At 41.4% G+C, this 22,093-nt stretch overlaps 1 non-coding gene across 1 annotated transcript; it reads left to right on the top strand.

Moving 5' to 3' along the window:
* Window positions 1-1,140: 1,140 nt before the first annotated feature.
* On the top strand, window positions 1,141-1,243 carry LOC112661945 (U6 spliceosomal RNA). The gene has a single exon (XR_003138103.3). It is a non-coding gene; the product is annotated as a U6 spliceosomal RNA (small nuclear RNA).
* The last annotated feature ends 20,850 nt before the right edge of the window (window positions 1,244-22,093 follow it).

Genomic DNA, 22,093 nt, shown 5'->3' with positions numbered 1-22,093 from the left:
GAGAAAACCACATAGAAAACAAGATTTTTTTTTTTTTGCATGAAAGTTATTTGTTTCTGTTTAAAATCCTGGATAGCAGGACAAATTTGTGTCATTTTCACACATAAATAGCAGCAAGTGGCAAGGAAGCAATTGAATTCCTTGGCACGGACTGCATCCTTTTTCTGCTGGATACCTCCTCAGTTCCGTGAGATGCATCAGCAGAAGGCTCCTTCAACAACTGAGGGGCAGAGATTAGGAAAGACCTCCCAGGGTTGGTTTAGGAAGTAAAACACCCAGTGAGGGCTTAGAAATTTGCACCTGCCACAGTTCTGTCTCCACTGCCTTTCATCGTATAGCTTATTGCTTAGCTGCGGCTAAAATTCTAGTTGTTGTTCTAAAAAATATCATTTATTTCTTTTGTATTGTGGAAAAATATACATCGCATAAAATTTACCATTTTGACTGCATTTAAGCATACAGTTAAATGGCAGTAAGTACATTCACACCTTCCTTTCTTCATAGTAAAGATCTGGGTGAGTGTTAAAAAAGGAAATTAAGGATAAGAATACACATAGTGTGGGCGCCACAGAGGATCTGGCCACAGCCATCCCACAGGGTCACTCTTTAGGCACCCCCTGGGGAGGAATTGTGACAAGAATCATTGATTGTTGGCTGTCTTTGGCCATTGGAAGAGTTCAAAGAAGAAGCAAAACCAAAAGAACAGCCGCGTGAAGAAACTATAGACCCCACACTTATGAGTAATTCTAAATGGAGAAGTTGATGAATATTGGGGTGGGTTCAGAACCTTTCCACAGTAGAAATCTTGACATGTTTATTCACTTTTTTCTTACTCATATAAACTAAAGCACCACAGACCCAACTGTGTTAATGTCTGGCTCACAGAGGTCGCTCTTGGATGACAAGCACTGATGTGGTGACAGGCAACTAATGGGAAGACAGTCAACAGCGCAGAACGTGTTTAAGAAAGAGTCTCAGATCCATCTCCTGTGGAAGTCTAGGACCTTGTGACCTTATGACCTTGTGTATAATCTAACTTTTCCCCTAAACTTAATCTTATTTTTTTTACTTCTTATCTTATGGTAGGGAAGCTAATTTTTTTTTTTAAAGAAAGAGCAAGACATAAAAATAAACAAATAATTGTTTCCAAAAAAAAAAAGAAACAGTCGTTCAGATACAGAGAAGATTAGCATGGCCCCTGAGCAAGGATGACACGCAAATTCGTGAAGTGCTCCATAGTTTTCTGTAAAAAAAAGAAAAAGAAAAGAAAAGAAAAAGAAAAAAGAAAGAAAGAAAGAAACAGTCATTCATTTACGCAGAAGCCAGTCAGAATATTGGACCAACTCTTCCTCAGGACCTGAAATTCTCTATTTCCTGTGAATTAGCCCCTGAGAGTCCTGGAGCACACAGTACTTTTAAAACTCTCTGCCAGCACCAGAGAGCACCATCTTCTTCGTTCTTACTCCTTTTCAGCTATGCCAGTGTCTTTTTGTCTTTCTTGCCTGCTAGCCCGCTGAAGGCACTCCTTCAAGAAATAAGTGACTAATCCCTAAAACTTTGGGGACTTGTAAAAACCACCATGGCATGTTTCTTGCAACTAATTGTATCAACCGTTGACAGCAAAGCTGAGAGGAGGGAAGATGGTCACAAAAGTGTATTGTCCAGATTCTGCTTGCATCTCCAGCTATAAACATGGACCAGGAGAAGAGGAACCTGAGAATTCATTTTTGTCCTTCTCCCCAAGAGCAGCTGGGAAGTGAAATATCCCCCCTTTGGGGTTGGCGGTCTTGAAGGTCAGCATGGATTGAGACAGGCATTTGGAAACGTTACATGAGGTTTGAGTTAAAGCGAAGTAGGAAATGAAGACTTGCTGGAACGAAGTGAAGGATGACAGTGGGCTCCAGTTTGTAGTGTAATAGATGCTGAAAAATGTCATGTCACTCTTTAGGCACGAATGCTTCTGAGCAGATGTCTCTGCAGGAAGGGACCCACCCAGCGTGGGGGAAGGAGCCCAGAAGTAAGAACCAGCAGTTACATGATCAAGGCTTGCCTCTGACACTAATTGGTTGTGGAGGCTCGAACAAGGACATAAATTCAGTGGCTCTCAACTCCCCTGTAAAACGAGGCCATGTGGGCCTCGAAGGTTGACTTCAGCTCCTACAGAGAATTGCAATGTAAATCACAAAGAGAAAACCAGCCTGTGACTTTAATGGTCCCTATTAGTGGCAGCCTAAAAACCTTTCAATTCCAAACTTCCTTCCCAAGGCCACAGGGATGAGAGATGTACCTGGGGTCATCTGTTCCTTCACTGCCAGAGCTATCATTTGTCAACATAGCCCTTGATGTTTCGGAGTGGTCCTGAAGGCTAGTTGAATCTCAGAGGGAAATAAGAAGTAAAAAAAAAAAAAAAAGAAAGAAAGAAAGAAAAAGAAAAAGAAAAAGAAAGAAAGAAAGAAAGAAAGAAAGAAAGAAAGAAAGAAAGAAAGAAAAGAAATAAGAAGTTACCTGCACCTCCCTTAAATTACCTCTTTATGCCATGCCTGTCCCCTAATGTCATATCCACTTTCTAGGTGACCAATTGAACCAAGCCAGGATCAGCTGGAAAGTCACCACACACTGCTGGCTGTCTAGCGTATACCTGGTCAACCAAATTTGCCTCATCTCTTTGTAAGGAGCAGTAGAAGAATCCCAGTAGAAAAGCTTGCGAGGAAAAACAAAAGAAAACAAAGAGTTTTTCTTATTCTGGTGTGCATTAGTCAGGCAGTTGGTGAAATGTGTAAATACCTCTCTGCATACTAAAGACCGTTTAATAGAAACCTTCCTGTATGCACATTCATTCTTTAGCAGACCTTTAAAAAATAAATCTCAGCTGTTTTATTTTCCCTTTATTTTTTTCATATGCTCGATAGAGGCTTCAGTGGCATTCCCATATTTTGGGTATAGAGATGTACTCTGAACATTTTGATAAGACCCCCCGTACTGTATACCCTTATACTGTGTAGACACAGTTTATGCTGTTGTAAATGCCTACTCTGGCCCACACTTTTTAGACTGTTTTGGGAGCGAAATGTTTTATGACAAGTGTCCAAAGGTGGTATGGGAAGGCAGACTGGACGTGGGAAACCCGACCTACATAATTTCAGGGTGTTTTTATATCCCTCGGAGGGGGACAACTATGCCCCAGAAGGCAGTTTGCCCACAAAACACTCAGCCACAGCCCTCTTTTTGCAGTGCCCTCTGAGAAGAACACGTATAATTGACCCCTACACTCAGTCCCTGGAATCTGGAAGTGGTAAGAAAAGAACAGCAGAGGAGAGGCTCTCACTTCTCTCTCTTGCTCTTTTCCAGTTTCACTTGCCTGAGAAGCTTAATTTTGGAAGATAGAAACAAAAGAGTCTCTATTTGGGGAAGCCGAGAAAGATAATTATCACAGAGAACCCTCAGCTTTATAAATAGCGGCTCATTTCATCCTTACTATCTCTATAGGGTAACTGCCCATTTTACAGATGAGGAAACAGAAGTGCAGAGAGGTTAAATAGATTGCCTGAAGTCACACAGCCAGCAAGGGGCAGAGATGGGATGATAGCCCAGACAGGCTAGCTGGAGAGTGCATGCTCTTTCCCATCACTGTTCCTCTCCAAGATAACCTGTATGAGGGGCAGAAAGGAAAGGACAAAGCCCCTAAAATGTGCCTTTTGGGGAATTCTCATACGTTTACTCTCCAGGCTTTTAGAGATTACTGCCCTTGCCTCATTACCTTAGCCCTTACCTCCCATAAATGAGTCCCCTGAGGATGACCCACCCTGAGTCATTCTTGCCTGATGCTGGAGATATAGTCTTAGGTTCTCTCTCCTTGGAGTCTAGGAGAGATAAAACAAAACAAAACAAAACAAAACAACAAAGCAATCCACCCCAGACCCATCCTCTGATTACCACCTTGTCATCACCATGGCCTTCTGCCAAGCAATGCTCTTCCTTGCAAATCAGGCAAGCCTGTTGCCCTCAGTGCTGGGTGCTTCCAGGCTGCTGAGCCACCCCAAGTCACAGCTCTTCCCCAATCTGCCCTCCCCCACTCCTTGTTATCCTAATCTGTAAGACTAAGTACACTTCATTTGTGTGTACACATGTGTGTGTGTGCATGTGTACACATGTATACATACGCACCGCTGATGTGGGGGGCTGGATCATTCTGTCTTGTGCATTGTAGGATGTAAGCATCCCTGGTCTCTACCCAGTAGATGCCAGTAGTGCCCTTCCTCCCTTGTGATACCCTAAAATGTGTCAGACATTGTGAAATAGTCCACAGTGGAAAAACCCCCAAGCTGAATTTAGACTTTAATCCCTGTCATACTGTTCCCGAGCCCTTCCCCAGCCCATTGCTTTACCTACCACCCTGGACCTCACTGTCCATGAGCACATGTCCCTGGTGGCCACATCCTCACATACCAGTCCTGAACCCCATTTGTTTCTCCACATCAGTGACTTACCCTCAGATTGGAAAAGGCTGAGCAGTTCTAGAGTTGACGAGACTATCAGACATGGTCTGTCATGGCAATTGGCATCTCTGAAGTCTTACTCCAGGGCTGACTCACCTCTCCCAGCCCCTGTGTGCAGATGTCATCCCTGGTCTCGATTTTGCCTTGAAGAGATTTCACCGTCCTTCAAACCTGAGTATTGAACTAGGATAGAATCCTGAATTTAGGAACAACCAACCAACTATGTATCATGGCCTTCTTTTTTTTTTTTTTTTTTTTTTCCCTTGGCGCCAAAATTGCCAGGGTGGAGCACTCAGGGGAGAAACAGGTAAATAACTCTTCCCCTTGGCTTTGAGAACATGAATGGAATATCTATATGGGTGGCCATTCTGATGGTGGCAACAGCTTATTTTTGTGTGCCAACTCCACAAAACCAGCTGGTGGCAAAAGAGTGAGAAAACACTTCATACAGGTCAGGGAAAAATTTAAATAGCAAAGTTTATAATTTAAATATTTTCTCTCTGATAGAGACCCTCTGCTACTCAGTTTAATTCAGAGCAAACATACTCATATATGCTCTGATAACTAAGTCAAGGTCTTCTATATCATCAAGATCTCTTGTGGCTCCCCATTTTGAGGTGACTCCAGGAAAATAAGTCATCCCATAGGGTCTGCCAGACTCAGCAAGATGGGAGGGGAAAGGGTCTCAGGAGGTTTTGGCTCAATAGTCTATACTCACTGAGAGACATTTGTGTGTTGGACAATATGATGGTTAGCTTCATGTCAACTTGATTGAGCCATAGGGTGCCCAGATGTTTGGCCATTATTCTGGGTGTATCTCTGAGAGCGTATCTACATAAGATGAGTATTCGAAACGGTAGACTGAAGAAAGCAGATAGCCTCCCCTAATATGGGTGGTCCTCAACCAATTTGCCATAGATCAAATGTTTGCATCACTACCACTCCCTCAAATTCGTATGTTGAAATTCTAGCCCCAGTGTGATGGTATTAGGAGATAGAGATTTTGAGAGGTGATTAGGTCATGAGAGTGGGACCCCATGAATGCAATCAGTCCCCTTATGAAAGAGACCCCAGAGACTCCTTCACCCCTTCCACCATGTGAAGACATTGAGAGAAGACAACTGTCTGGGAAAGTGGGTCTCAGCACATCTACTAGTGCCTTGATTTTGGACTTCCGAGCCTCCAGAACTATGAGAAATAAATGTTTGTTGTTTAAGCAGCTCATCCATGGAATTCTGCTGTAGAAGCTTGAACCAGTTAAGACACAATCAGTTGAAGACCTGAGAAGAACAAAAAGGCTGAGTAAGAGAAAACTCCTACTGCCTTACTTCCGAGCTAGGTCTCTTAACTAAAAATGAAATAAATAATAATGACCATGATACAATTAGAGATCTCAGCCTATTCCATCTTTATTACAAATGCTTATTATTACTGAATCAATGAAGATGTATTGTAGAAATGTTAGAAATTACAAATAAGCAAAGCAAAGGAAGAAAAAAAAAACATCTTATCTTCCATGATCCATGACCCAGAGATAACCACAGTTAGAATCGGTAGACTGAGGTGTGTATCAATCAGGTCCTGCCACCTCATTTGCGTGCACGCACATGGTGTGGGTTGTATGCAAACACACATACGTGTACATGTATATCCATATGGAGTCATGCTGTGTACACTATCTTTATAACGTTTTCTATTTTTAGTTGGTATACATCATGGACACCTTTGCATGGTATTAGACATACCATGAACAACCCAGATTTCTCCATGCTTGCACGGTAAGCAGTGCCAGGTCCGGGGCCCTCAGTGGTGGCTTCCAGCCTCCTGTGTTGCCCCCAAGCCCCAGCTCTCCTCCCTGTTCCACACTCCATTCCGGTGGGCAGACACCTGAGCTGCTGAGAACATTCTTGCACTCACATTTCTCCACCTTTGACTGAAATATTTCACGGATGAACTCCCTGAAGTAGAATTATAGACTCAAAGACTGTAGAGTCTGTGAAGACATACTGCCAAATTGCGCTCCAGAAGGTTCTACCAACCTGCAACCCTTCCAACAGCCTGTGTGCCCTGCTCTCCCCCTGAGGGCAGTAACCGCTTGTCTTCATGCAGTAAAGGATGATCCCTGGAGCCGCACACTTAATAGTTTGGAACCAATTAGGGATATTTTATTCAGTTTTTTTCTTTTCTTTTTTCTTTCTTTCTTTTTTTTTTTTTTTTTTTGTCCTGAAAGATCTGTGTCTTCCCTCATCTTTTGCGGCTTTGGCAGCAATGATCATCTTTTCAGCCAAATTGAGCTAAAGAAGCCAGCGAATGAGATATACTGATAAGAAAAGTGTGCCTATTGTATTTTCTCCATGCACATATGGTGTCCAAGACTCAGCCCTAACTTTTTTTGTTCACACAGTGCTGATATACATTCCTAGGACAACTACCTTAATTTTTGCGCTCTCTCTCTCTTGTTTTAAAAGCAGGTATATAAGCTCTGACAAACCCTCACAAGGCAACAGCAGGAAGTAGAAGATAGACCAAGAAGCTGGGAAGTGGGCCACATAATTGTGACCTGGATCTGCCCTACAACACTGGGGGACTGGTCAAGCCATGTGTGAGCCTGTCTCTCTTCATCTTTCAGTGGCAGTAGAGTATCTAACCCCTGTGAAAATAGGAAAATGATTCCTACTTCACACTGATAATGTTAGGATTCAACAAGATCTTATATATGTAGGGGAACTTGGGTGGCTCAGTTTGGTTAAACATCTGCCTTTGGCTTATGTCATGACCCCGGGGTCCCTCTCCCTCTGCCCTTTCCCTCCTACTTGAGTTCACTCTCTCTCTCTCAAATAAATAAATCCTTTTTTTTTTTAAATCATGTATATGTAAACATTTACAAAAACATTTTCCATTAGTATTAAACTTGTAATGATATGATTAAATAATCGAATGGTAGAGCTCTGTATTAGTCTGCTAGAGATGTTATAACAAAGTATCACGGATTGCTGCCTGAAACATGAGAAATGTAATGTTTCAGTCTGGGGACTGAGAAGTCTGCAACCAAGGTGGCAGCAGGGTCAGTTCCTTCTGTAGCCTCTCTCCTTGGCTCATAGATGACCATTTTTTCCTTATGTCTTCACATGATCTTACCTTCATGCGTATCTCTGTGTCCAAATTTCCTTTTTATGAGGACATGAGTCATCCTGGATTAGGACCCACCCTAATGATCTCATTTTATCTTGATCACCTCTATAAAGACCTATCTCCAAAGAAGGTCACACTCTGAGCTGCTAGGGATTTAGGACTTCGACAGAGGAATTTTGAGAGAACACAATTCAGTCCACAACAATCTCTGTAGCTGAAAGGAAACTGAGAGCTCCTATTCCATAATAATCCTCAGCCACCTGGAAGACGGAGTCAGAGAGGTGGTGTGCTCTCCCAGGAACCCAGAGGAAAGCAGTAGCAAATGCAAGACTTGATCTTCCTAGGTAAGAACAAGACTTTTTCACTCGGCTTCTCACAGTGCAGTTCACTTTTATTTCCCCAGCCATTAGAGTATATGCAGACACAGATTCTCAATCTTCCCACTGAATCTAGACAAGAAGACTAAGCTTACATTTTCTCCATATGCAAATTTTCAGCCCTCAGACAAGGCAAAGGAAGGTTTCATGGCAGCTCAGCTGGAAGGAGAAAATAATTTCTGGCTCACATCAGAAAACGTCAGTGTCATGTTATTGTGTTTGAACTCAAGTTATATCAAAGTACCACATGTAAATATTAATACAACAATCCCCAGTTAATACACTTGGGTCAAGACTGGGAAGGAAGGAAGTTAAATTTCATAGATCATGTTCTACATGGCAGATATGGTGCTCAGTGTTTTCATGTAACTTATCTCAATCCAATCTCCATGCATTTTAGATAAATTCACGTTTTGAATTATCTTCCTCCATGCTTGTGTCCACCTACAGGGAAATTGAAGTCTGCCTCTGCATATCAGGGGGTGGAAGGGTCAATACTTTTCCCCCAGACTGGGCACCAGCTAGTGGGCAATGCTTAAATCTTTGGATTCCTTTGTCCCTTAGCCATTTTATCAGAAAAGTAGGGATAATTGGCTCTGTGTCCCTTTATCTTCCATTAAATAAGGAGACTACTAACTACGGGCATTGAGTCAATGAGAGAAGTCCAGACATAAACAGGGCCAGTTAAGTGGTTAGGGTTACTATACATTATTTCCTACAGGCTCAAACCCAATGAAAACTTTGTAGAAAGTTTAGTGTGGATAAAAATATAGAATACGACTCAGAAGTCAAAAATGTGAAGAAAATGGAGATAAATTATTTCTCTATGCTACTAGAAAAGCTACAGTATATTTTAAACAAGGAGACTTGGAAGTTCTTTCTTAAACTTCACATAAGTTGTCATGATGGGGATTTAAGAACAAAATAGAATAGGTTCTAATTTACCAAACTTGACTTTCTGGAAATGAACAAGCTGGATTCCAAGGGTACAGAATCTCCAACCGGGTTACCAGAATCAAAGGGATGACCTCAGCTTCCAACACTGTCCTTTACACTTTCCAGCTGGAGGCCTACCAAGGCAGTGACTAACAGAAAAATCCAGTGTGTGCATCTCCACCCCAGCAACTCAGGTAGATGGAGATGGGACCATAGGAATGGTTAAAACACTATGTCCAAATATAGGCAAGAAGAGAATGGAAGAGTTCCCACTATCATTTCTCAAGCACTCTTGATGTTCATCCTCCAAACAAGAGCAACTGTGTCATCCAGAAGCCTTCCAGTCTCCATGGCATGTGCTGGGTATTTTCCCAGAGTGCTGCTTTTGCCAGAGATTTGCTGAGGCTGGGACTATGCTTTCCACTTTGAGTTTGATGAGTAGATGAGCCAGTGTGTGGGGCTAGCGATGGGGGGTTACAAAGGAAAAATAAATAAACCTAGACCTCCATCTGTGCCTGTGTCTCTCTGTAACTTGGTTTTTGCTCACCTTCTCCAAATACTCTACTCACTCAAGGTCAAGTTCAGAGTCGCTCATTTCCCAGATCTAGGTTGCTCTCATCCTTGTTCATGGATCCACTTTAGTTCATAATTGTAGTTTCCAAGATATATTGGGTCTAACTCTGCAAATATTGCTCATATATTATATCTTGCTTTTTAGTTCAGTTCTTTATGTCATCTTTATGTGGCAGCTTCCCAATTTTTCTCCTTATGTGGCAGACGCTGGGGTCCATTTAGCAAGCATGCCCACTCATCTTCTCCCTTGTTATTTTATTTCCTTTTTAAAAAAGATGTTATTTATTTATCCATGAGAGATGCACAGAGAGAGGCAGAGACATGGGCAGAGGGAGAAGCAGGCTCCCTGTAGGGAGCCTGATGTGGGACTCGATCCAGGACTCTGGAATCATGACCTGAGCCAGAGGCAGATGCTCAACCACTGAGCCACCCAGGTGCTCCTCCTTTGCTATTTTAATTCTAATTTTTGTTAGATATGACCAGAGAACTCCTGATATCCATAGAGGATGTGTGTGCTCCAGGCCAGGGAATGAGTTTGTAGCTCAGAACCAGCCATGAGATGTGCTGGGAGCCATGAGATGCCTGTTGGGAATTTCTGAGGGAATTTTTTGGTTCCTGACTGTAAAGGATTGAATTGTGACCCCCAAAAAGATATGTTCAAGCCCAGGTTCCCAGGACCTATGAATGTGACCTTATTTGGAGGTATCAAGTTGAGATAAAGGTCAAACTAGATCAGAGTATGTCCTCCAGTCCAAAGACTGGTATCTTTATAAGAGAAAGGAGAGGGGGATTTGCACCTACAGACACAGAAGCAACACACAGGGAAGAATGCCATGTAATGTCAGAGGCAGAAATTGGAGAGATGTAGTTTCAAGCCAAGGAATGCCAGAGATTGCCATAACCCTCAGAAGCTAGGAAGAGGTAAGGAAGGATCCTTATGCAGAGCTTCCTGAGGGAGTATAGTCTTAACAAACTTTGTTTTCAGACTTCTAGCCTTCAAAACTGTGAGACAACACACTTCTATGATTTTTAAGCACCAGTTTATGGTATTTTGTTAAGGCAGTCTGACAAATGAATACATTGACTAAAGGTAAGAGCATCCCATATTTCTTCAGCTCTATATCCTAACTTACTATTCCTATATTCAGCTGCTCTATTAGGGAAGGAACCATGTCTTTCTTCTTTACTCTCTGCTATGCCCAGACCCAGGAGACTCAAAACTATCTCCTGATTGAATGAATTAGTTTCACGTTAGACAGGATACCAAGGCTTAGCAATACCACAGATTTGCCCAATAGCATACGTCAAGAACATAAGAGGATAGATTCAGCCCTTGCCTGTCTGATTCTAAAGCCTGTGAATGAGGGGTGCTGGGGTGGTTCAGTCTGTTGAGCATCCAACTGTTGGTTTCAGCTCAGGTCAAAATCTCAGGGTCGTGAGATTTAACCCCTCGTTGGGCTCTGCACTAAGCATGGAGTCTGCTTCAGATGCTCTCTGTCTCTCCCTCTGTGCCTCCTCCATGCATGCTCACTCTCTCTCTCTAAATAAATAAATAAATAAATAAATAATAATAAATAAATAAGCCTGTGAATGAATGAATGAATGAATGAATGAACAGAAGTAAGAAAACTTGTCCAGAGACTGAAAACAAAAGTTAGAACACTTTCCCACAGAGAGTTTTTATCTTTCTCCATTCTCAAAGTTCATTTTAGTCCCTCAAAAGAACTGTATGCATGTCTGCAGGATACCTATGGGAATCCTTGTCAGATTACCCTCCAGCATAAGTCAGTGGGCGACAATAAGTGGTGGCATTTAGCACCTTCCATTCACTTTAACACTTAAATTCACTTTTAAGTTAAAAAAGATCTTAGTTTTGTTTTAATTTTTAACATTGACTACATAGGCATGTTGACCTAGAAAGTCACAGAGAAATTACAGTGGTACCTGTATTTACAGGGCTTAAACTACATATGGAATATTCAATGTGGATCAGATTAAGAAATTAACAGATTAGTGTTAGAATATGGCATAGAACTTTTAGGCCCTTTCTGGCTAGTGGAGGGGCCGTTCATATATTGACACTTCAAAAAGGGTAGGCAGAGAATGGAGAAGCAGCAAACCACACATCCTATATCTTAGTTTCTCCCTGGTATTGTCCCATTAGATCTAATGTACCTCTGAATGGTTCACCATAGGTTTTTCCAAAAGCCTTGGCTGATGGCACTTAAGGCCTGACCTACTGGGCAGGGCTGGCCTGACTCCAGGCAGTGGCTATCTTGGCACAGGCTCCTTCCTGCTGTGCTGACAACAGCTGGAAACTGCTCTGGGAGCCACAACCCGCACCAACAACTGCTGGTCGATCTTGGGAAGAGTTTTTTCCCTGGCAGATAATTCAGGTTAAAAGAACAAACATGTTGACAACCAAATCCAAGGAAAGTTGTTAATAAGTGTGAACAATGCTGATGATAACAGTGCTTTTCTCAGAAGACCACTTAGAAGAGCATTGTTGTTCACATTTATTTAAGGCTTCTGGGGTCTTATCTTGCACATACCATGTGCTCCCACTTATCTTCCAGCAGTTACTCTGCTGAAGTCTGCAGTGAGGTCCAGTTCGGCACAGCTGACCACCACATGAAGATCAGGTGGTACCAAAGAAAGCATTTCTCCCCTATGTTTATTCTCAGCAGACATGTGTATGTGACTTCATAGTAAGAAAAACACCTTTCTAAAGCTATCACAGTCATGCTTCTACTTTGTGTCTAAAATAGCATTAGGCCCCTATTTCCAAGAGAAGATGAAGATAGGAGGTGAGTTACCAAATAGCCTTTGAACAGTAGGATCATGTATAATCTGAATAATACCTCCTCCCCATGGCCAAGATCAGTTTCCCCAGAGTCATCTATGCTTTTGAACAAATGGTGTCTATAGTCAATAAGTGTGGCTATCCATTGAGTTGACCCCACACAGTAAGGCAGGATTGGATTTGCAGTATTAAATCAAAGGATTGGTTATTTCTAAGTGAAATAATAGAATTCTGTGTACACACACATACACACACAGGCTTCCAGGTTTGTGCTCACACACATAGGTCATACTTACACACACATGGACAATATAGGAAGATACATCTGCAGAAAGCCCAGCGCCATAGTTAAGAGCATTGACTATGAAGCTGCACTGTCTGGATTGGTATCCTAACTCTTAAAAGATGTGTGACCTTGAACTAAATATTCAACCCCTCTATCCTGGGTTCCTCTCCTGTAGAAAGAGAATAATAATAGTATGTACCTCAAAGTGTTCTTGAGGAGATAAAAGGAACTGGTATGCACAAGGGACTCAGGAGACTAGCTGGCACTCAGGAAGTGCTGTGTAAGTCTTATTAACTAGGAGAATCCCTCTCTAAGGGAGGAGAATGTGGTCTCTGTGTCTCTGGCTGGACAGTCATGTGTCCAGCTGACTCACAAATTCTACCGCCAAGAGGTTGTAGATGATGGTGAGTGACCATTGGTCTCTTCCATGCCTATTCACAGGGCTGATTTTTATTTTTATTTGTGTGAATATGTGATTAACATTTGTGTCCCTCACTAGAAAGCAGACTCTCTGGGGCCAGGAAAGTTTAAGAATGTATCACGGTTTTCTCTCCAGCATATAACATCTTGCTTGGCATATAGTAGGTGATTAATATTTGTTGAATGAATGGTAATATTCTTACTACTACTACTATTGTTACTAGAATACATACCACTGCTATTGACTTTACTGTCAGGACTGAATTTGGTTTTCTCTGAAATATGTATCCTTGGCTAGAAATTATAGTTTACAAAGATTAACCAAAAACTTTCAAATAATAATAATAGTAAACTCTGTTTTCAAAAAAAAAAGACTAGAAAATAAAAAGTTAAAATTAAAAACAAAACTCAAGAAGAAAAATAATCAAGGCTTTATTCTGCAAAGAAGTGTAAAATCAAATAAATACTGGGAAAATTTTGTGTGGAAAACAGAGAAAATAATACTGCTAGGTGATGCCATGTAATTCACAGTCAGGAATAACTTCCCAGAAGCCTAAAATTAGAGGTATGTCCAGGTACCAAATGGGGAAGCATAAAATATAGTTAACAAACAAAACAATAAAATGTTAGATTTTAACATGGGAATGTGAGTGCCACTACTTGCCATCACGAAGATTTAAAGAAGCAGGTACATGACTGGTCTAGGACAGCAAGTTCTCAGAAATATCTTGTTCAAGAGAACCAGATTCAAGTTAGGTCAGTGAGAGCCAGGCACACCTGAAGTAAAGTATGTGGCAGTGATGAGGGATTGTGCGGGACAGAGTTTGGTTGAAGATTAAAGAAAAAGCAGAGAGGGAATATGCTGGGACCACCCATCCAGATGGAGGAAGCGATGATGTTTTCCAGGCATGGATCAAACAGCAGGCACAGATGCAGCAAGAGGAGCTGGGAGATGGCAGGGGGTGGAGGTTCTGCCGGGAGAGGCCATGGGGACATCTGCTAGGAATTGACTTAGCCAAAAGAGGAAGTGATGCAGAACTGCTTCTCTGGATCTGTTCTAACCAACAAGGAAGTGTCAGGGCTCTGGGAAAGAAAAAAAAAAAAAAAAGAGTAGGTTACTCTAGAGTCTGTGATAAACAACAATGGGTGAGCTGGGTATTGTCAGATGGATAGTCTGGTTCCGAGAAGACGGGATTCCAAAAATTTAGAGCAAAGACCAGTGGGACTCTAAGACATGAGAATAAAATAGCAAGTTGCCTCAAAAGGAATAGAGTCCTTGTTAAGAGTATACTTCCGACTGGGAAGAAAATGAGGAAGTATCTAAAGAGGTGGCCAACAGGAAATTATCTGGTGAAGTCAGATGTAAAAACACTTGTACACACAAAAAAATTGAATGAAGATGAATGTAGATGTGAGTAAGAAATAGTGTCAGGAAGGCATGCTTTGAAGGGTTTTGAAAAACATGCTAAAGCTTAAAGTGGGAGTCCAGAAAAAGAATAAGGACAGGAGAGACCTTCTGTAAGGGCAGCTGGCATATACTATACACAGACAACGGAGAGAAAGGTTAACAACTCAACCCAGTTAAATTAAACAAGCATTTATGGACTGTCTTCTCCATAAACCACTATTAGGCATGGGGCCATGACCCTGCTCACTAGAAACTCACAGGCCAGATAAAGTATACAAACAAGTTAATTATACAGCAAGATACTAGGTTTCCACAGTGTTATATATTTTTAGGAGAAAGTTTAATGTGTTAGGGTCTTCAGTTAGGAAACACTTCACCATGGAAAATAATGCAGAGGTAGGTTTTGAAGGGTACTGATAGAGGCTGTTGATTGAGAGACACAAATGATTTAGGGGAAAACAGAGGAAGAGCAAACAGCTGAAGAATGTGAAAAGAAATGCTCAGGGAAGGAGAATGTACAGACAATGATCATAGCAATCTGGGGAGGACAGAATTTCCAACAACAAGTCCTCGCAGAGGTCGAATGATATGAAATGGTTGTGTATGCGTAGAGGAAGATCCTAGTGATCTTCAAATAATTTTAGTGGAACTGGAGGCAGAAACAAAATCCCTAGAAAGTATACAAGACAAGGTGGATAACACCATTGTTTCCAAATTTTGCCTGTGATCGGAGCAAAAGAGAAGGTGGACACTTAAAGAAGATACAGGGTCAAGGATGAATTTTGTGCTTTTTTTTTATTTGTAATTTCTATGTGTTTAAGCATAGGAGGGATACTTAAACACAGCTAGATGGCTAGAGGAAAGGGAGAGTAGAACAAAAGTCACTGGAAATTAAAGATAATAAGGAGGTAATTGATAAGGAAAGACCCTGGAGGAAGCAGATAGCGGATAGGAGTTGAAAGCCATGTGAGGACATTAACTGTGAGAAGTGGATGTTGGCTTCTCCATGAAAATTTCAGGACTCTGAAAATAGATCCACCTATCATCAGTGCTTGAGGCAGAATATGAATGTTTATTTCATGTGATCTCCATTTCTTGGGGAATTAAGAAGAGATGGAATCCCCTATGAGGGAGAAGAGACTACCTCCCAAGGGGATTTGAGAACTATAGAGAAATTCTCTCCAGGGGACTGTAAGAAGGAAGAGTCATGGGGTTTGCAGAGGGACAGTTGGGTAGAGTTGAGATCCCAGTTCAGGATGGAGACCATAACTGCACGCGACACCAGTCTACATGGCATCTGAGTTTCACCAGTGGGCCAGGTGCAGACAAGATGAATGGTTGTATTGGCCCAAGGATGCAGTCTGCCAGGCAAGTAGGTGAAAGCTTGATTGAGAATGGAAGATGGGTCATGAGATGGAAGTTACTTAATGCTAGAAGTTAGAATAGCACAGGGTTGCAAGCAAATAGATCTTTCCAGAGATAAAAGTGTGTGCATAGTAGGCTTACAGAAGCAAGAGAGCAAGAATACAGTATTGTGGCAGAGAGGGATACCCGGATGTAAGTTCCCATCGGAAGAAGAACTCCAGGTTGTATCAATGTCTAGGGTGTAGCTATGGGAGTCTGTGTCAGGGGATGGGCTAAATGGTGTTTGGTATATTAAGAAAAGAGCATTGAATGGAAAAATTTTTTAACATCATGGCTATATTTACTTGCTCTCACAAAGAGGAACTTAATCATGCTTCTGTGTTAAGGGACAAAACCTAGGAGAGAGAGAGAGAGAGACATGAGGATGGCAACAGAGTGTAGAGATGTTGGAGGAAAGTTCTTGAGATGTCAGAGAACATGCAATGCAGACCAGCTGGTGGGATCTGCCACAGAGAACAGAAATGAGGAGTAGGAATTAAGATGGAGCTGGACATGATACGTCCTTTGGGCACTTGAGGCAAGAACTTGAGGGGCTGGAGGTATTCCAAGGCCAGGCCATGTGCTGCCTGTGCTGTGAAGCAGCAGTGTGGAGGGGAGAGGTGGAAGCCGGGTCTGGAATAGCCACATGCATCTCCTGTGACTGGCTAAAGTATCCTGGTGACTGTCCCCAACTGTGCTCAGTTGGCTTTTCACTGGCTCTGGATGCTAAGAAGACACAGGGGATTACCAGTAAAAACAAACACATCCTATAGACCAAGGAGTTTGGGGTAGAGAAGGAAGGAAGTAAGGCCAAGCTGATACTGATGGGTTTGAAGCAAAATGGAGGAGCCAAAGAACGGAATGATATGAGCGTCAGACTTAACTAAGCATCTGAGTCAACTCCAAGATGAAATGGCCGTGATAGGAGGTGACCTCGTTACACTCAAACTGAGACATCACAAGCATGTTTGCAATCTTGTTTAGCAAAGCTCAAGGGCTGGGCTACCTCTTGGGTCTCTGGCCACTTGGAGAGTCTGTGTAAACCTCTGCCCAGCTCACACTCAAGCACACACCAGTCAATAAACATGTTTCCTGTAAAATCTTACATGAACAGTTAACCCCTCAGGGATCTGTGTTTAATTATTTATTATGCTCTTCATTCCATACATGTGTACGATGCTCTTTTAGAACAGGTTGCATTTTGAGCTAGTCTACATCATCATTGGGCTTACACTGTAAGGCTTATAGGGGAAGAAGGGCCTAAATAAATATTTTCCTTAGATGAGTCCTATGGGGATGAACGACTTGAATTCCTGGAATTAAGCTTTTTGACAGCCCTGGAAAAGAAGGCATGTACAAATTAGGTTGCATTTGTGACACTGGAGTATTTAATTTATAATAATACCACAAGAAAAATAGAAAAACTGTAATGAGCAGGCTTTTTCTTAATTTAACCCAAATGTATTGGCTACATGTTTTTCTTTATATCATGCTCTTAAATCCAATTTTTACACTCCTATATATAGGAGAAGTTTATTTGTAACCAGAACAATGTGTCCAATGGAAAAAAAAAAATACCCTGGTGGTACTCTGATTTCTCCCTGAACCTTTGTATATTATACTTTAACCTTCAACGAAGCCAAAAATGCAAATTATCTGGAAAAGAGCAACTTAAAAAGGACCTCAGTGAGCCCTGTGTCTAGCTGCGAGTAACAAGATGGAGAGTCATAAAGATGAAGAACATATAACCCCCCTCTCTCTTCCTTTCTCCATGGCCACGTGGTCTACTGTTGGTGCCAGCATAAACCACAGTTCTCAAAGACCAAAAGTCACCCTGAAGCCTCCAGAGTTAAAACACACTAGAAGGTTTACTTTGCCTCAGTCACATCCATGTTAGAAGTTACCTTAAATGAGATAGATGATAGATGGACAGGTGATTGGTAGATGGGTAGATAGATGACAGGCAGATAGATAGACAAGTAGATAAACAGATGGACACAGGCTATACCCAGACAAATGGGGGTGGCCTTAACAATTCCCCAAGGACCAGTCCTTACCCCAAAAATGCAAAATTGTGTAAGAGTTACAGAAATGTTTCCATTTGCTGCCTACCTCCAGGTATAGCTAATACCTGTTCCATTTCTTCCTGTGCCTAAAAGCCCTCTGGCAATGACCGGTCACACCTGAGGCATTAAGTCTTTATAACTCTGGAGTTGGTAGTCTTAGGCCAGACCTAGGGTCAGGTTTGTAGGTGGCAGAAAAGGAAAATATTTCAGAGTCCTACTTATTATTTGACTATTTTCCTGCCTCCTCCACATCTAGGTATGTTACTATCCCAAGGTGTAGAACAACAGATTTTCTTAGGTATAGGGCTGAGTTTTAGGCCAGTGAGAAAATAGCTTTATGACCCATGATTGAAGCAATGAAGAAGGTGCTGTCATAGTTTACTCCACAGAAGAAAGCCTGTTATGTTAGAAGGGGTTCTATACAGACATACATAAATGAACAATAAATCAATACAGACTATTTAATTTCCTACTTCTTAAGAAAACTAGCTCATAAATACTATTCAAATAAAATTAAATCACATCTGCTCCAAGAAAAGAAAATCTTCTGGAAGAGTCTCAATAACAGGACAGATACCTTCCCTCCTATATCCTTGTTAAGGTCTCAGGAATGGGACTCATGCTACTTACTGAATTGTACAAAATATTTCAAGAGATCATTTAAAGTGTTTTTATTTTAATGTACCTGGTGGATACAAATGTGGTTAAAATATATGTTTTAAAATATCAAAGTTATAGAATAAAATGCCACATGTTTCTGTCCTTGATTGGAGACAGTTAGATAACCTCTTTAAGTGATGGATGCTATTATTCTTAGATCATGGCAAATGGAGCACAGATAAATATATATATAGGCTATTTCTATTAACATAATAATTTGTAAAGTCATAAACTCAATAACATAGATATTAACACTAGGAAAAATATATCCCTGGAAATCTGAGACTGAATCCTTTCTTGCTTCTTTGGGTTTGAAATCACTTACAAATATGCTTCCTAAGAATATCAAACTCTCATCGCAGTGACCTGAGTTGATGAAATGATGCTACAGGTCAAAAGTCAAAATGTTTCAGTGTATTATACAAATATTATAAAAATAACCACCATAGAGTACCCAATTAAGAGAATAAATGGCTTATTTTACTCACCTCTCAGTTGTCCCAGTGGATTATACACGGTAGAATCTAAAAATGATCTTGAAATTGCTCTACATGAACTCTAGGGTAGAGAGGCAACGTGAGCAGCCTAAGCTTGTCAACTTCTTCAGAAAATGAGAATAAGTATCCTCTTGGCCCTTAGCTTGTCTACTGGCATCTCTTAAAGTATAAAATAGTACAATAGAGGTATGAGTCAGGCTCTGTAACCAGCCTGCCTGGGTTTGCATCCCAGCCCCTCCTCTTGATAACTGTGTGAACATGGTCATGTCACTCAACCTCCTATACCCGAGTTTCCCCATCAGTTGGAGGGGGATAATAAGAGTCCCTTCTCCATAGGGCTTCAGCAAAGATTAACTGAAGAAATGATAACTGTAGCCATACATTAAGTGCTTCAGAAGTGCTCACAGTCATTATAAACCTTTATAAAGTTTTCTGGGAGTTCTATAATTGGAATCAATGCTATTTTATTGAATTCCTTAAAAATCTGGGGTGGGGGGGAGCACCTACAATATGCCTGCACTCTGCTAAGTCCAAGGACTCAAAGATGAAGACCTTCCTACGCTCTGGGGGCTGCCCGTCTTGCTGAAGATGCAAGTGTAATTCACTGAAATTCAGGGTGACAGCATCTCTCTCTTTCTTTCTCCGTCCTAAATCTTGGTGTGAATAAAATGCTATATTGCAGAGATGAAAATGACTCAGTCTGCCTGGGAAGTCACATCAGGGAGACATTTAATAGAAGGGGTTGCATTTGGTCTTGAACTTCAGAAGGAAATATGAATTAGAAAATATAGAGGGTGGGCAGCCCGGGTGGCTCAGCAGTTTAACGCTGCCTTCAGCCCAGGGCATGATCCTAGAGTCCCAGGATCGAGTCCCACATCGGGCTCCCTGCATGGAGCCTGCTTCTCCCTCTGCCTGTGTTTCTGCCTCTCTCTCTCTCTCTCTCTGTGTCTCTCATGAATAAATAAATAAAATCTTTAAAAAAAGAAAAGAAAATATAGAGGGTAAAAATAGATTCAGGAGCAGCATTTGTAAGTGGAGAAACCTTTGGGGTGACAAGGTTAGACAATTTGAAAGTACAATGTGTTTCCAGAAAACAGTGAGACGTCAGATGTGACAAATACTTAAAATGAAGGGGAGGGTGAATAAACCTGAAAGGCCCCCACTGACAGCTGTGGATGCTCTTGAATGCTATGCTAAGGAACCTGGCCTTTATGTTATGTGGGTGTGGGCAAAGGGTGAATCAACCAAATCTTCTCACCTACTACATAAAAGTTTAACCTTTGATTAGCTCTCTTCTCTGGTAAGATTAAAATGCCAACTGTGTTCCTAGGCAACATTCATTATAGTAAAAATGACCCTGATGGGTAGCTCACATCTGGACGAGGAGAAACTATCAAAGAACTCAATTAGGATACCCTGTTTTGAGGGTCCCCCTGAGTGATAGCTCTTATAATGAGACCTTATGGGGACCCTGGAAGCTATACCTCTGGAGTTGCTATAAGATATATTGGTGCACTTTGGGGGTATGAGACTTTGAAGCCAGGGCAGAAGCCTGATAGGGATTCATCTTCTTGCTGTGCACACAACTGCCACAAGAGTCCTCACTGAGAGAAATGATGAGCACTGCTTGGCCAGCAAACCATGACTTATGTCCCATAGCCTCTGAGTGGATGGGTGTTAGGTGTATCCTATAAGCTGTGAATCTGGAGGGTTAGCTCAACCCAAAAAACTATTGCAAAGGGGGACGGGGAACCAACAAAGCAGTTAAGTAAAACTGTTACTTAAGTAAGAAAGATGAGTCTGATAACAGTATTCAGAATTATTGTTATCATACCTAATGGGAAGAGTTTTCTAGAACATCAAATTTCTAAATTAAAGCATTTTAGATGACTACATAAAGCTCTATAAAAATTTTTCTCAAAATAAAATTTGGAAGGCTGTGACTGTCACACATACATATTTCAGGGTAGAGAAGTTCAGCTGACTAATGGAAACAATAGAAGAAACTGGAAATGGCTGGGGAATTATTTTCCTGGTCCAAAAGATGAGTTGAAATGGACTACTGTGACCTGGTTCACCTCACATTTCTACAGAAATTAGATAATAATTACCACAGAACCGAGCTTGGGTTCTCAGCATATTTTTCTTTTTTCTTTTTCATCAAAACATCTCTCTGTGAAAAGTATATCAGACTGAAAGGGATTGCATTCATTGACTCAACAAGTGTGTACTGATAGTCCTCCATGCCAGAGATCAGCTCTGCAAGAAGAAAAGGCATGTGATGTGATCCCACCCCTAACAAAACTGATCCTCTGTCTGGTGAGGGAGACAGACACACAACTAGCTAATTACAGTCAACCCATTAAGTGTGCATAAGGAATGTGCTCACATTCTTAGGGGGACCCAGAAGAAGGAACCATTAATTCTGCTTGATGAGTCTACAGAAAGTTTGTTAGAAGGAAAAAAAAAAAAATGAAGAGCTGAATTTTTAAAAGTAAATCAATATTTTCCAGGCATAAAAGAGACAGAAAGTGTGTATGCATGTGTGTGTGTGTTGTGTGTGTACAGTGTAGGAGTAACTGGTGAAAATGAGGGATGATGGTAGATAAAGCAAGAATAACAAAGAAGTTTCACATTCCATTCACACTGCACACCAAACTGCTCTAAGCACTGCAGCTCTGGGTGATGTTCCTGCTGGCATCCGGATCCCCCCATGCTCTGGTGATGGAGGACCTTTCTAACCTCCTTGTCTTAGAAAAGCTATTGACTGACTAAAGCCTAGTCTAAAAATGACCTTTCTCAATTTGGAGATATCTTGACATTTCTCACATTGTCATCACCTACTATTCCCTCTGGTGAGCAATGGTCTTCTGCTGTGTCCAGAGATAAAAAACATGAGTAGCATATGGCCCCTGTTCACAGTCTAGAATAAAAGAGCAAGCATGTAGTCAAATAACATTGGGAAGTGCATTACACTAAAGGTAGGGTTATTTGTGGCAGTAGAAGGTGCAAAACAGTATGACATTGGTCTATCA

This window comes from Canis lupus, chromosome 31 (genome assembly GCF_003254725.2).
Source record: "Canis lupus dingo isolate Sandy chromosome 31, ASM325472v2, whole genome shotgun sequence".
In the NCBI taxonomy this organism is placed as follows: domain Eukaryota; kingdom Metazoa; phylum Chordata; class Mammalia; order Carnivora; family Canidae; genus Canis; species Canis lupus.
Note: the sequence above shows the minus strand (reverse complement) of the source record. Positions and strands in the feature narration are given on the sequence as shown.